The following is a 9,394-nucleotide window of genomic DNA, read 5'->3' on the forward strand; positions in this document are numbered from 1 at the left end:
TAATTTCGATTACACAATAATGAACTTCTTATACACATAACTAAATTAGGCTAAATCCAATAGAAATCAAAACAGTTATCAACGAGTCTCCGACCGTCACGTATCTAGGTCGTTCCGAGAAGAGAGAGAATTGGAGATTGGTTCAAGTCCGGTTGCTGTAATGGTTCTTTGGTCGTTCCGAGATAGAGAGATCTATGATTTCTGATCATTCTGAACATCTCCGGCTTGCGATTTGAAATCTGAAAGAGAGATGGGACCGGATGAAAGTGGTGGTTACCGTTTTCAGATCTGCGAATTAATGGAGTGGTTCTTTTTGACTGGACTTGATTGTCATGGTGGTGGAAGGAGGTTGCGGTGGTGGTGGAATTGATAGAGAGAGAGAGAGCTGAGAGGGAAAGAGGATTTGTTAGAGAGAGAGAAAAGACAAATATGCCCTCATGTGGAAATCAAATGATCAGATTTAATAGAAAAATCTAACTAGGTTAGGGTTAAAGGACATAACGTGTAGGATTTTAAAACATTAACTACAAAACTCGTTAATTTTAAAGACAAAGGACCCCTCCTGAAATTGATAAAGGATAAAAGTTGTAATTCACTATTTTTTCCAATTAGATGCCCTCTCTTTTTTTAGCATATGTCAAATTTAAAGTGGGTGTTGTGGGGCATGGAGTGCCCCTTATGTGGGTGCGGGGGCGGAACACTGCCATAGGGGGTGCGGAAAGGGGGCGCTCGGGCAGGGAATGACAGGCTTCACATGCGCGAGGGGGAAGGGTTGACACTTTGGGGTGCCTTGATGGTAGTGTTGAACATTAAAAACGACAATGGCGCTAGAGGGCTGATCCACACCTTGGTGTGAAATGTGAAAGCTTCGATGTAGTGCAATTTTTGTTCACGTATCTCGTGTTCTAAAACACAATCTTAATTAAAATATTATTTTCTAACACACCATTGTAAGTGCAAAAAAGGTGATTTTGAAATGGTTTTGAACTGGTAGAATGAATTGTATGGGCACTGATGTGCTTAGATATTAACAAATAAATTAACACAGAACACAATCGAGTTTTGAGGATAAAAACACTAAATACTAACTATGCACGTTCTAGGCAAGCTTACCTATCAGTATATAGTATAGCCTAAGTAAGTACCCCAAGTATCAATCCGTTGACCCTAAGATCTTTAAACCCATTTCTTTCGTAATGTTTAACTTGAGTAAATTTAGTACTCAGAAAAACAATAAACAACCTAATTGATTAAGTTTTAGAAAACAATGTTAAAAAGATAACCAGTTCGGTTCAGAACCATCTTATTACTTTTGCAAACAGTTGATTATGGTTCTTATGAAAAACTTTCCCTAGATGACACTGCAACGAGGTGTAGTATTAAAAAGCTAGAGCCCCCTCGGGTTAGCCCCATGTCCCCAAAAATCAGGCTATAGACACACCCAACTATTTGGTTCTAAGTAACTAAGACATTTACTCATCCCTTATGATATAAGAGTCTCTTATATTGTTTTAGCAACCTAGATTAACGAACCGAGCGAATAACTATCTAGACTACTCATTTAAAACAAACCCTTATCTAGTTTCCAAACCCTTATAATCGGATTCTTCCCGTAAGTGACCCCTATGCATTACCAACATCCAACCAAGTTTGCCATTTGCCTACTAAGCATCCAGCCCTAGACTAACTACCGATATATAGCCTAAAGACAAATGAAACAAATCTAACATGCATAACCTCATAGAAAGACCTAAATCATCCCCACAAACTCAATTGAACATCAATACTTAACATATAAATTACACTATCGTAAGTTCATAAGCAAACCTTATGAAAAACACACTTTCATAACAAAAAATCAACCAAGTCAATACAAAGTAACAAGAATCATTCTACCCTAACCGGCTATGGCGTGGTTAGTGTCACACCCCAACCGATGGCGGAATCATTGGGGCGCGGCACTGAGCAAAACAGATTGTCCAGAAGTTTCCATAACAACTAACATTACCAATTATTTAAAGCATCATGTCTCATACCATGACATAAAAAGTAATATAATTATTACAGACAAAATCTAGTCAAATTGTTCTGTTCCGACAACTCAGATTTCAAGTACAGACAATTCATTTATTCGTTTCTAGACCTTTCCTAGCCTCGATTTCACAGCAAGCAAAGCATTCAAACATCTTAAGCACCTGCCACATACGTTAAAGTAAATGTCAATACACATAGTGTAAAGGTGAGCATACAAGTTTGATATAGCATAATAGAGTTCGAAATTGTTTACGCATAACCAGCACGTACACAGTGTGAAATGAAGCACGTAAGTTATCGACATGATCCTATCAATACCAATGACTGCGGGTTGACTGCCCGAGGCAGTTCCTAATGCATGATTACCACTGTGAACCACGTAATTAATTGTCCTTAACAACCCCTGAGTGAACAGGTGCTGAGTCCAAACTATAGTACTATCGTTGCTAAAGCAGGTAGACAGCAATCCATGTGTAAACATAACAAACAAGCATTCATTGAGTCACGTATAACATGCAGTAACGGTTAGCGTTAAATAGTGTTTGCGTTGTGTGATTGATGTGATTTGAATATAGGTAACGTATGTAACACCCAAAAGTGCGAAAGCAAAAAGGGTTCGAGTATACTTACAGCGATGATGGATTGAAGGGAGCGCTAGAGTGAGATTAGCCTGATCAGAACGATAGCATAACGATAAGCGATACGTAAAATGGTGAGAGGCGTCTGTGGATTGGACGGTAATCCGATCGGATGGCAATCCGATCGGGTAGCCGGTCGATCGGGTGTCAATCCGCTCGGACGGTCATCCGATCGGGTGACCTTTCGAGTGGATTGTTACTTTGTTTGGGAAGGATGTGTTTGTGTATGATGGCTTGACTTTTGAAGTTTTTGTTGTAGCATTTTGAAAACATAAAGTATCTCTACCTTTCAGGTCGATCGGTCGAACGATCGTTCGATCGGGCAACAATCCGATTGGTTGGACACTTCAGTGAGAACAAGTTCACAACAGTTTATCACTCGATCAGATTATAGTCCGATCGGGTGGCAACCTGTTTGTATTGAACATGTTGAGTGTTGTTTTGATTTCAAAGCATCACATAGTCGAGTGGCAATCCGATCGGGTGGCAATCCGATCGGACATCAATTCGTTCAACGTTCAAACCTTTAGTATTGAAAATAAAAGTTGAGTGTGGGACCCAAGGTGCAAGCCGATCGGGTGGCAACCCGATCGGGTGACAATCCGATCGGACAGTAGTCTGATCGGGCGGCACTCCGTCCTGGTCGACCTGATCGTCTTCTTCCTTGGTTGTTTGGATAGTTTTATCGAGACAGTGTGACAACGTGCAAATCAACAGAACCCCATCTTGACCCCAGTGACCCGATCGAACAGGAATCAGCCAAGTTCAACCAGTTAACCGGTTCAAGACGGTTGTTCTTGGTTAACCCGAAATCGATGTTGGTAGGACTCAGATCTTGAATCAATCACATCACTAAGAAGGAGTAGAAGGTTAGAACAAGGTCTAATTCTATCGGTTTTGAGCGCATTGAGTGTAAAAGAGTTGAAAGAAAGTCAGAAACCATCTTTCAATCCTTCTACACCATGAATATGTTCAGATATGTGCAAGATCCTTGTTTATTTGTGTGGAAATCATTCAGATCTAAGTTGCTCTTGGTGGATTGAGGCCAAAACATGAAGTTCCGAAGAACACCATGATGATATCATCCTAGAACACCTTAAATCTAGTGATTTCACGGTCAAAAGTTAAGATTCAAAAGATAGAAAGGTATAGGAGTGCGTGTAGATCAATAAAGTACAAGATTTAGGTTGAATACTTACAAGAATCGCGAGAAATCTGAAGAAAAGTGGGCAAGAAGCGCTGGTCGGATGAGAGGTGCAGAAAAGGTAAGTTTATGATGTTGACAGGGGTATTTATAGGGTTTCCCAAAAAGGAAAGGGGAGGAGAGGGTTGGTCGATCGAGTGGCAGCCCGATCGGGTGGCACCTCGATCGGGTGGCAGTCCGATCGGGTGGCAGCTCGATCAGCTGACCACTCGGTTGGAATGTTTGGCGCGACGAGTTTTGCGGTTTTGAGCGTTGCGATGCGATAGAATTTCTCATTCAAATTACTTTTAATCCCAACCACTGTATCTAACATACAATCATCCTATTTAACTCGTGTTTAGCGTTTGCGATTCGATTGCGATAGCGTTTCGATTGCGTTTCAATTAATCACCACATTTCAACATAAATAAACACGCACAAGTTAACACATATGGGACACACACACGTAAAACAATATGCAGAATACATAATTCAAGTTGCGAGTGCAATTGCGATAAGCGAATAAACGATAAAGCATGCGATAAATAGCGATAAAGCCTCGATTATTAACAAGTACTCCACATAATACAACAAATGCGACAAAGCAAAATAGAGTATCTATAAGTCAAAGAAGTCAAAACAGGATTAGAGCAAGGAGTGACAGATCGCAATTAGCAATCTTTTCTTCCTTTGACTTTAATCTTGACTTTAACTTTGACTTTCGAAACACGGGGTGTTACAGCCTCCCCTTGTTTAGGGAATTTCATCCCGAAATTATGTTTCAGCCGTAACAAACAACTGCGGGTACTTCGCCTTCATGTCGCTTTTGAGTTCCCAAGTGAACTCTGCGCCTCGTTTGCCTTCCCATCGAACCTTCACAATGGGAATGCGCGAGCGTCTAAGCTGCTTGGTTTGAAGATCCATGATCTCGAAAGGCTTCTCCACTAAGTGTAGTGTTTCGTTTACTTGGAGATCTTCAAGAGGCACGAACAGATCATGCTCAGCCAGGCACTTTCTGAGGTTAGACACATGGAAAGTCGGGTGAACATTGCTAAGTTCCTCCGGTAGTTCGAGTCTGTAGACCACTTTTCCGATCCTTTCAAGAATCTTAAAGGGTCCAGTCCAACGTATCGAGGCGCGAGTTTCCCTTTCTTTCCGAATCTGACCACACCCTTCCAAGGTGATACCTTTAGGAGTACATGGTTGCCAACATCAAATTCAAGGGGCTTGCGTCGTCTATCGACGTAACTTTTCTGACGACTCCAAGCCTTCAGCAGGTTGTCTTTTATTTGGAGGATTTTGTCTGTCGTTTCTTGCAGTAGCTTGGGACCGGTTAATTGCGAATGACCAATCTCGTGCCACACAATTGGCGATTGACATCTTCTTCCGTATAAGGCCTCAAACGGTGCCATTTGAATGCTGGAATGATAACTGTTATTAGACGAGAATTCGACGAGGGGTAGGTATGCATCCCAATTACCACCGAAGTCTATGACACATAAGCGAAGCATGTCTTCCAAAGTACGGATCGTTCTTTCAGTCTGACCGTCGGTTTGTGGATGAGATGCGGTACTCAGATTAAGCTCGGTACCGAGTGCAGCTTGAAACGTTTCCCACAGACGCGAGGTAAACCGACCATCGCGGCCAGAGATGATGTCTCGAGGCGTACTATGTCGACAGATAACTTCGTTTGTGTAGATTCGGGCTAATCTTTCTACCTTGTAGTCTTCTCGTATTGGCAGGAAATGAGCAGATTTGGTCAAACGATCGACGATAACCCAGATCCTATCGTGACCTGCGGTTGTATGTGGGAGTTTCGCTATGAAGTCCATGGCTATGCTTTCCCATTTCTACATCGGGATCACGGGTTGCTCCAGCAAGCTAGAGGGTCTTTGATGCTCGGCCTTGACTTTCGAGTAAGTCAAGCACCTTCCAACATAGAGGGCGATATCTCTCTTCATGCCCGGCCACCAGTACTTGTAGCGAAGGCCCTGTTACATTTTATCGGCACCAGGATGAATAGAATATCGGGACTTATGGGCTTTGTCCATCAAAATCTGTCGCAAATCGTTCCGCTTAGGTATCCAAATTCGGTCCAGATAATGCAATATCCCATTCGATTTACTCACTGATTGGGCTCCATCGTGATGAATTCTTTCCTTCTTCAAAGTACGTTCGGTAAAACATGCATGCTGGGCTTCGTGAATGAGAGACTCGAGATGGTGCTGGGCTGGAATATTATGAGCGTTATGCAAATAGCTTCGTCTGCTGAGAGCGTCGGCAACGACATTTGCTTTGCCATGATGATAACGAATCTCATAGTCGTAATCGTTGAGAAGTTCCACCCATCGGCATTGACGCATATAAGTTCCTTCTGGTTGAATATGTGTTGAAGGCTACTATGGTCGGTGAAGACCGTACACTTAGTACTGTAAAGGTAGTGTCGCCAGATTTTCAACGCAAAAACAACTGCGCCTAGCTCGAGGTCATGGTTTGTATAGTTCTTCTCATGGATCTTGAGCTGACGAGACGCGTAAGCGATAACCTTGTCCTGTTGCATAAGAACACAACCGAGACCAAGGCTCGAGGCATCGCAATAGACAATTAAGTCATCGTTTCCGTCGGGTAGAGCAAGAACAGGAGCATTGCAAAGTATGTGCTTGAGGGTTCGAAAGGCAGTCTCTTGTTCAGTTCCCCAAACAAAAGGCTAGTCTTTATGCGTGAGAGAGGTAAGCGGCACGACGATCATAGAGAATCCTTCGATAAATCGACGATAATAGCCCGCTAATCCGAGAAAAGAACGGACATCAAACGGGTTCTTAGGCGTAACCCAACTCTTAACTGCTTCAATCTTCGCGGGATCGACATAAATACCTTGACTATTGACAATGTGACCGAGGAATTGAACCTCCTCCAGCTAGAATTCACACTTGGAGAACTTGGCATAGAGTCGATTCCCTTGGAGTAGCTCAAGAACCAAACGTAGATGTTGCCCGTGTTCGGCTTTCGACTTGGAATAGATCAGGATATCATCGATAAACACAATGACGAAACGGCCGAGAAATGGTTTACACACGCAATTCATCAGATCCATGAAAACCGCGGGTGCGTTGGTTAAACCAAAAGGCATAACAACGAACTCATAGTGGCCGTAACGGGTGCGAAAAGCGGTTTTAGGTATATCTTCCTCTTGGATGCGAAGTTGATGATAGCCTGAGCGTAGATCGTTCTTCGAAAAACATGAGGCACCTTGCAATTGATCAAATAAATCATCGATTCGAGGCAGGGGATAGCGATTCTTGATGGTAAGCTTATTGAGTTCCCTGTAGTCGATGCACATCCTGAACGACCCATCCTTCTTTTTAACGAAAAGGACTGGCGCGCCCCAAGGAGAGGTGCTCGGGCGAATGAAGCCTTTATCAAGTAATTCCTGGAGTTGGCTTGAGAGTTCACGCATTTCAGAGGGAGCGAGATGATAAGGCGCTTTAGCAACAGGATTTGCTCCAGGAATGAGGTCGATGCGAAAGTCGATATCATGACTCGGAAGAAGACCAGGAAGATCATCAGGGAACACATTCGGAAATTCACACACAACGGGAACATCCTTAACTCCCGGATTACCTTTGTTTTCCTTCTCCACTACTACAATGTTGGCCAAGAAAGCTCTGTATTCCTTGCGGAGATACATGCTAGCTTGGGTACATGACATGAGCTTGAGACCTTTTGATGCAGTTTCACCATAAACACATAATAAATCACCATTAGCGAGCGAGAAGCGAATCATCTTATCGAAACACACAACTTCAGCATGATTCTCGCGAAGAAAATCCATGCCTACTATGATATCAAAACTTCCGAGCTGCATCGGAATAAGATCGATTGGGAAGATGTGATTGTTGAGCTCGAGAGTACAATCACGAAGAACAGAATTAACAGCGACGGTTCTTCCGGTGGCGACTTCGACATCGAATGACGATGGTAGATGAGAGCGCTTACGATTAAGGAGCTTTTCGAATTCCAATGATACAAAACAGTTATCGGCTCCAGTATCAAATAAACACGAAGCATAAATACCATTCACAAGGAACGCACCATTAACCACGTTGTTGTCGGCTTGAGCTTGGCGGACGTTGACGTTGAAGGTGCGTCCGAGTGGTGCTTGTTGTTGTTGTTGTTGCTGCTGCTGTTGCTGTTGAGGCTGCTGCTGCTGAGGCTCCTGCTTGACCACCCTGTTTGGGCACATGTTGGCGAAATGGTTAGGATCGCCACATGCGAAACAAGCCCTGGTGTGGATCGCGGGTGCTGGAGCTGCTTGTTGACCCTGAGGGGCAGTAAGGAGAGCTTGTTGAGCATGGGCAGGAGTTGCTGCGTTGCGGGGGCCGGTTCGAAAATTTGTGGTGAAGTGGCCATACATATTGCAATGCACGCAATATCTGCAGGCAATACCCACCGGGTGATGATAAGTACATGTTGGGCAGACAGGGTGAGGACCGGTATACGCGCGCTTTGCAGCGGCGCATAGGTGACTGGGGCAGCTTGGCGGTGTTGTTGGTGTTGCGGTTGTTGAGTTGGAACTGCTTGAAGGGGAGCGGCGGTGGTAACAACACAATTCTTGTTGGCATTCTTCCTCTTGCGACGAGAGGACTTGGATGATGATGATGATTAAGGAGCAGCGATGGCGGTTTTGGCAGTGGCGGCAGTGGTAGCTTGATGCAAAGATTTCGGGGCTTTGTCCCAGACACCAGCCTTAACACGCTTGTCGTTGATTTCAGTGGCAAGCAGGTAGGTTTCCTCGTTGCTGGTTTTGCCGCTTGGACAAAGTCTGTAACACAATCCGGCAGAGCTCGGATGTACTTCTTGATTGTCATGTCGGGGGTCTTGACTTGATCAGGACAGATGATACTGAGCTGCTTAAAGCGAGCAGTCAGAGTTGCGTTCTCTCCGTCCTTCTGCTTGATATGCCAGAACTCGTCCTCCAGCTTTTGGCGTTCATGAGGAGGGCAGAATTCGTCCATCATAATCACTTTCAACTCTTCCCATGTCAGCTCATAGGCTGTGTCGTTTCCTCGTTTGTTCCTCTCGATGCTCCACCAGTCTAGTGCGCATGACTGGAAGACGCTAGTAGCGTTTAGAGTGCGGAGATTCTCAGGACATCCACTCTGGTGCAGAGTGACTTCGATGGAATTAAACTATTGAAACATAGCCGTCGGGCCATCTTCGCCAGTAAACTCCTTCGGGCCACAAGCTTTGAACTGCTTGAAGCTAAAAGCAGTCTTTGGTGTATCTGTTCGAGACTCTACAGACGATTTGTTGCCGTTTTCTTTCAGCTCGCTGACAATCTGGGGTATCACTTTAATGACTTGGGAAGCGACGAGAGAGGCGAGTCGCTTGTCAGCTAGCTTGCGTTTCATGGCACGAGAGCGATGGGATCCAGTAGACGACATTGTCTGCAGCAGACATCGTCACAGGACTCAGACACAGTACAATCGAATCTCACCTCACACGCCTAGTAGTACTAACGCTCAGGAACACAATCACA

The sequence above is a fragment of the Helianthus annuus genome, chromosome 4 (genome assembly GCF_002127325.2).
Source record: "Helianthus annuus cultivar XRQ/B chromosome 4, HanXRQr2.0-SUNRISE, whole genome shotgun sequence".
Classification (NCBI taxonomy): domain Eukaryota; kingdom Viridiplantae; phylum Streptophyta; class Magnoliopsida; order Asterales; family Asteraceae; genus Helianthus; species Helianthus annuus.